Source organism: Saccopteryx bilineata, chromosome 1, assembly GCF_036850765.1.
Source record: "Saccopteryx bilineata isolate mSacBil1 chromosome 1, mSacBil1_pri_phased_curated, whole genome shotgun sequence".
NCBI lineage: Eukaryota > Metazoa > Chordata > Mammalia > Chiroptera > Emballonuridae > Saccopteryx > Saccopteryx bilineata.
Window position 1 is genome coordinate 333,531,863 of NC_089490.1, and position 6,235 is coordinate 333,538,097.

The following is a 6,235-nucleotide window of genomic DNA, read 5'->3' on the forward strand; positions in this document are numbered from 1 at the left end:
TGCTAGGTGGAGAGAACGGAGCAAGGAGAGGACTGAGAAAAGGTTCCTTTGGAGAGAGCTGCTGCTTCTCTCTCCCATAAAGGAAGGCTAGAGACATTGCAGCAGAACATTGAAAGATATTCCCTGCAGGAAGGAGGCACGGAGATCTGGTGTCTTAGTTATGCCCGAGAAAGCTGACCATGACTGGCACCTGGCTTCTACCCCCAGCAGGCAGAGGATGCTAGGGGGTGACTTTTATCTAGGTGCAGGGGCCAGGAGAGAGGGCTAGGTGGATTTGCATTGCACTCCCAGAGTTTTCAGGGTAAGAGATGCAATTGTTTCCTGCGCTTTCGGCGAGCCGTGCCAGAGAGAGAACTGTCGTGTGGCTGAGTCATTGTAGGCCTTGTCTGAGGGTGCCTGCTGGAGGAGTGAAGGGATTTGGGCAGGAAGACAAGGTGTGCTGCTCCCCAGTGCCTCAAGTCACCCCAGAAATGGAGTTATATCTGTCAGTGTCGAGGGAACTGTAGGATGGAAGTCTCAGAAGGGACCTTGGAAAAGCCCGGGGCAGGACGCCATGAAAAGGATCCTGCCCTGGCCCACCAAGAGGGACTATTGTTGGCCAAAAGCCAAGCTCAAGTCAAAGCTGTCTGATCTCCTTACCCCTCCTACCAGTCATGGCTTTGACCTGAAACAGCAGAGAGAAAGCGAAAGAGAGTGGGGTGGAGAAGAACCAGGACAGGAGGAGTCAACAATCAAATCTCGTTTCCACTAGGTCACGACAAGTCCTACTTGCTCAACATATGAGTTACAAAAGCCAGAAAAGGTGTTGCTTGTTTTTCATTTGTTTATTTTCTTTTTTTAAAGACCCTTTTCTGTATTTCAGAAAATGTTCTTTTTTTTTTTTTTCCATTTTTCTGAAGCTGGAAACAGGGAGAGACAGTCAGACAGACTCCCGCATGCGCCTGACCGGGATCCACCCGGCACGCCCACCATGGGGCGACGCTCTGCCCATCCTGGGCGTCGCCATGTTGCGACCAGAGCCACTCTAGCGCCTGGGGCAGAGGCCAAGGAGCCATCCCCAGCGCCCGGGCCATCTTTGCTCCAATGGAGCCTTGGCTGCGGGAGGGGAAGAGAGAGACAGAGAGGAAGGCGTGGCGGAGGGGTGGAGAAGCAAATGGGCGCTTCTCCTGTGTGCCCTGGCCGGGAATCGAACCCGTGTCCTCCGCATGCTAGGCCGACGCTCTACCGCTGAGCCAACCGGCCAGGGCTCATTTGTTTATTTTCTTAATTACAAATAAACATCTTCGCCTTTCTCAAGGACCTTGACTATGTCAAAACCTTTCTATTCCTTCTCTGTATCTCAGGTTTTCTGTAAGTCTCTATGATAGCATGCCACCTTGTATTAGATCCGATTGCTTACCAGCATTCCCCATATTAAAAGATAAGTTTCTTATGGGCAGCAACTATATCTTATTCCTGGTAATATTCTCTGTAACTAGTACAATGATGATATGTGGTTGGTATGCAGTCAGTTCTTGCTAAATGAATGATTAAATGAATGTATGCATGTTGATAGAAAGGATTTGGCCAAAGGGAGATATTTACAGGTTGGGGCAAAAGTAAGTTTACAGTTTTGAGTTTCCAAAACAGAGTTTATTCTTGTATTATTAATGATTAATTATTGTATTTTCCATATGAACAACTGTAAATCTAATTTTGCCTCACCCTGTATTTAGACCTTTTAGATCTTCTTAAATCTTACCAGCTGGGCTGTACCCACTAGTCCGACTTGTAACTCTAATCATGCTCCTTGGAGACCTGGGGAGCTCTTTGCCCACTTGGATTTGTTCAGGGGAATCCCAAGTATATCCATGAGAGAGCACATCTCTGAGGAGAGAAGGAGAAATGAAGATAACAAGCTCTCCATCGGGGTAAATGAAAAATGGGAGCTGAGCCAGGCCTGCCGGATTTCAACAGAACCCTTTGTTGTATAGGGAACAGAGGAGAAATTGTTCATCCACATCTCATTCTTTGTGGAAATATTCTGATAGCAAATTTAGTGTCAGCTTTGATTTCCTGCCCTGGAAGGAGATGTGGTCAAAAGGCACAAAGTGGGCATGTGCAGAGGCAGAGGGATTGGAGGATTGGGAGGTTGGATAAGAGGAGACAGTCACACTTAATCTTTGTTCCAGGGTGGAACTTCTAGCATGGGGGTGGGCAGCCCAGCCCAGCCCAGGCCTAGCCTGGGGCTCGGCTAAGAACTCCATCCCCTCTTGGAACCATAACAAGATCACAAGCGGAAGAGCGAAGGTCAGACGAGACCTGAGGGTCAGTGCCCCAGTCCTTTGCTTGCTTCTTGGAAAGGAACGAGCACAGATGTCCTGGAGTGATGGGAATCTGAGGGGCCGAGGGCAGGCAAATCAGAGGCAGAATTCACCCAACTATTCCAGGTCCCCTTACAAATGACACCAACTAAACCCGGAAAAGGCGCTTGTGGAGCAAAAGCAAAACCAGTTGCTGTCTTAAAGCTAATTTTAAGAATGTTCTTTTCTCCCGAAATTTCATCACCATGAGTCATTGCACAGCAGGCCAAGATTCTGAAGCTCTGAGTCAGACTGGGCCCTGAGAGTTGAAGCTCAATGGGGAGTTTTACCTAAATAAAGCCTGCGAGCCCAGCCTGCTGTGATAGATGAGTTAGAAATTTGCTAATTCAGCAGTGCACACACCCTTGCAGCTCTGCCATTCACAGAGCTGCCTACAAGTTCCTGGAGCTGTTGGTGTGAGACTTTCTCTTAGACATGAGATTCCTTCTTGCTTTTCTCGAACCTACAGTTAGTATGTTTCTATATTTTCCCTGCTAATTACCACCATCTGGTCATGACTGATATTGGTGCTTTTTCTGACACCTGCAGCCAGAACAGGTATGACGGTAAACACAAATTTCAGGGAGAAGCCAGGGTCCCCTTCCTGAAATGCCAATCAAAGAGAGTGATATTTACACTTGGATTTTAGAAAGTCAGAGCTGGAAGGAGCCTGGGCTCACCCTTCTGCCCTCCGTGTCACTGAATAGATAAGGGATCCAAGACTCAGAGATTTCAGCCAACTTGCCCAAGCTGACACGGTTAGGAAGAGAATCTAGACAAAAGCCAGTATTATCTGCTCAAATCTTGACTCTACTGCCTCCACTTTCCTGCCCGCCCCCTGATTAATCCAAGTAAATCCTTAGACTTGAAAAAACCCGTATCTGGATACTGGGGGTGGAGAAGACCTACAAGAATGAGAGAAGAGGCAATCGTCAGGGTGGACTACCTGCTTTTTGATGTCTCTTGAACATCTGATCAGTGACCTAAGAAGGTGTCTGCCACAACCATGGTGGCAAGAGGCCTGCAATAGACCCTGGAGAAAAAGATAGGCTAGTAGGGAGTGGGCTGGGGGCAGAGACCCAATCTTAACTCAAGGATGGTGGCAGTGGGAGGTTAACCAAAGAAAGAGTCAAGGAACTTGGCATATGGAAACTTTGTTTTGGCTGTCCTCGGGACACATGATGGGTGTCATCCTTATTGCGATGACAGGTTGGGAGGGTATGTAGTCAGGTGTAGTAAGACTGGCTTTGGCATCAGACTATTGAAGTCCGAACTTTTTTGGTGGCAACAGAAGCCCAGTCACTCAAGCTCAGGAGGAAAGGATTGTGAGGAGGATTGAGAGACCTCACAGGAAGCCAAGGATAGGTGCCACATGCAGCCAGGACTCTTCAGGCCCAAACTCAAGACCGTCAGGAGCTGAAGGGGCCAGCCCTGAGACAGTATAGGGGTAACACTGAACTCCATCTTGACTGAGAGAATGCCTTCTAAAAGGCCTGACTATGATTTCTTGCCTTTTTCCCCCCCTGAAGTTAGAAACGGGGAGGCAGTCAGACAGACTCCCGCATGCGCCCGACCGGGATCCACCTGGCATGCCCACCAGAGGGAGATGCTCTGCCCATCTGGGGCGCCGCTCTGTTGCAACCAGAGCCATTCTAGCGCCTGAGGCAGAGGCCACAGAGCCATCCTCAGTGCCCGGGCCAACTTTGCTCCAATGGAGCCTTGGCTGTGGTAGGGGAAGAGAGAGACAGAGAGGAAGGAGAGGGGGAGGGGTGGAGAAGCAGATGGGCACTTCTCCTGTGTGCCCTGGCCGGGAATCAAACCCGGGACTCCTGCACATCAGGCCGATGCTCTACCACTGAGCCAACCGGCCAGGGCGATTTCTTGCTTTTAATAAAAGTCTGTAATTGAAATTAACCTAGTCACACCCTTAAAGGAAAGAATATATAATAATAACATCTTTTCTTAACATCACATTCTGTAAAAAGTTGTTTTGTCAATTAAATGGTGATTAGAATATTTGCACAAGCATTATTTTCCAAGCCCTTTGAGTTGTCCACTGACCATGGAAAACATCTTGTGACTTCCCCGGGATCAACCGCCACCAGATGACAATCACAGGATGATTGACCTTGTCCCCATTCCCAAGCCCTACACCCACCTCGAGATCCCTGTGTAAGCTTTTCACAAGAACCCCTCAGGGAGCTCAACTTCTCTGTTCTGGTTGACTCCCTTGTGTGCAAACTCTTCTCGATAAACTCTATCAACTTGATCTTGTACTGAGTTCAGTGCTCATTTGTATGACATTGGGACTAAAGAACCTGGCCTTCAAGGTCCAGTAATAGTGCCAGGCTCCATTCTCTTTGGTTCTGTGTTCCTGCCCCTGATCTCTTTCTCACCTTCTGTCTCTCAGTGTATCTCTCTGATTTTACATTCATTTTCTGTTGACATCTCTGCTTCTCTCTGTGTATGTGCTCCATATCCCCCTCTCTGTGGCCTGTATTCTTCACTTTAGTTTGTACATGGTTGCCCCAATATTTAGTTTATCTCCTTAACCTTTAACTCTTCTATAGCTAACTAGCTGTGCAAGGATCTAAAATTATAAGAATTATAAGAGAGAAGTCCAGTAGGCCCAGATCATACTTTTGAGCCTGGTAGCACAAATCATAGGTTGCTGGCCACCTCAATGATTAGCTGCCTTTGTGTCAGTTGTCTAAGCCTTATCTAATCACTGTGACCACAGTGTCAGTGTCTCCAGGCTACAGATAATCGGCAGGAAGTGGGAACAGTATAGACTATGGAGGTTTGTCAAGACACAGAGTACTTACCTATATATTCTAGCTTTCTTGCTTATAGGACTTGTGACTCTAGACAAGACTTTTTATGTCACTGGACCTTAGTTTCCTTATCTGTAAAATGAGGGGATGTTGGTCAAATGTTTGTAAATATGATATATATGTTTGCTTGCTTATAGTTTGCATTGGGTGTGGGGGACAGGCTGTAAGCAGGCAGGGTCATTATAGCTTAAGACTTAGTTTTAAGACTAAGCTTTTCCCCACACCCTCAACTGTTGCATGATGTAGCGTGGTGCACTCTCGTGAGGAATCCCATTATGCCTCAGATAAATGACTTTGTATTAGAGACTTCCTTATAGGTAGATTAGCTTAAAGGTTTGGATTTCTACAATATAAAATGGGGGAGACCGGGGGCTTGCTCTCTCTTGGTTCCTGAAATTAACATTGCACAGGAGAGCAGAGAAAGGCCCCGTGGGGGAGAGGAGAAGCAGCCAAAATGGCAGAGTGCTGAAGGAGAAGCCAGTTTGTGCAGAGTGTGTGAGAGAAGGAGATAGGGAACAGAGGTGAATAAGGCTGGTGAAATAGAAACTTTAATTCTAAGAAACTTGAATGAGTCAGTGGCTTTGGGAGTCCTGAATGGAAAGAGAAGTGTTTTCCCACTGTGTGTATTTCTTACCTGCCAGGTGTGAGCTAGGACTAAAGGTAATGGCCCACCAGTTCTTGGCTCCTTTGTTTCATTACCGTCTGTCCGAATCCAATGCGAACCTGCATGGGCCAGGTGGCTGTGATGGTGGCCATGGCTACTGGCTTTACAGGGGAATATTGAATATTACCTCTTTGAAAAAGTTGTTGGGAAGACCAGATAAATATATCTAATTAACCCATGCCTTGCACAGGGCAAACACTCAATAGTTGCTGTTATCAACTGGTATTACTTCTACCAACTAGTGTGTAAGAGAACCAGAGTCTTGGGCAAACACAGCACATTGTAGCCTGTGGCTTTTGGGGCTTTTTCTTTTTCTGCCTTTCTTCACTTGGAATCTTTTTTCTTTCCCCTCTTGATGTTTCTTAATTTTCCCCATGTTGTCAGTAACCCAATGC

At 47.1% G+C, this 6,235-nt stretch overlaps 1 non-coding gene across 1 annotated transcript; it reads right to left on the reverse strand.

The window, feature by feature from the left end:
- Positions 1-4,141: 4,141 nt before the first annotated feature.
- Positions 4,142-4,217, reverse strand: TRNAI-GAU (transfer RNA isoleucine (anticodon GAU)). Its single transcript has one exon. It is a non-coding gene; the product is annotated as a tRNA-Ile (tRNA).
- Positions 4,218-6,235: the final 2,018 nt, after the last annotated feature.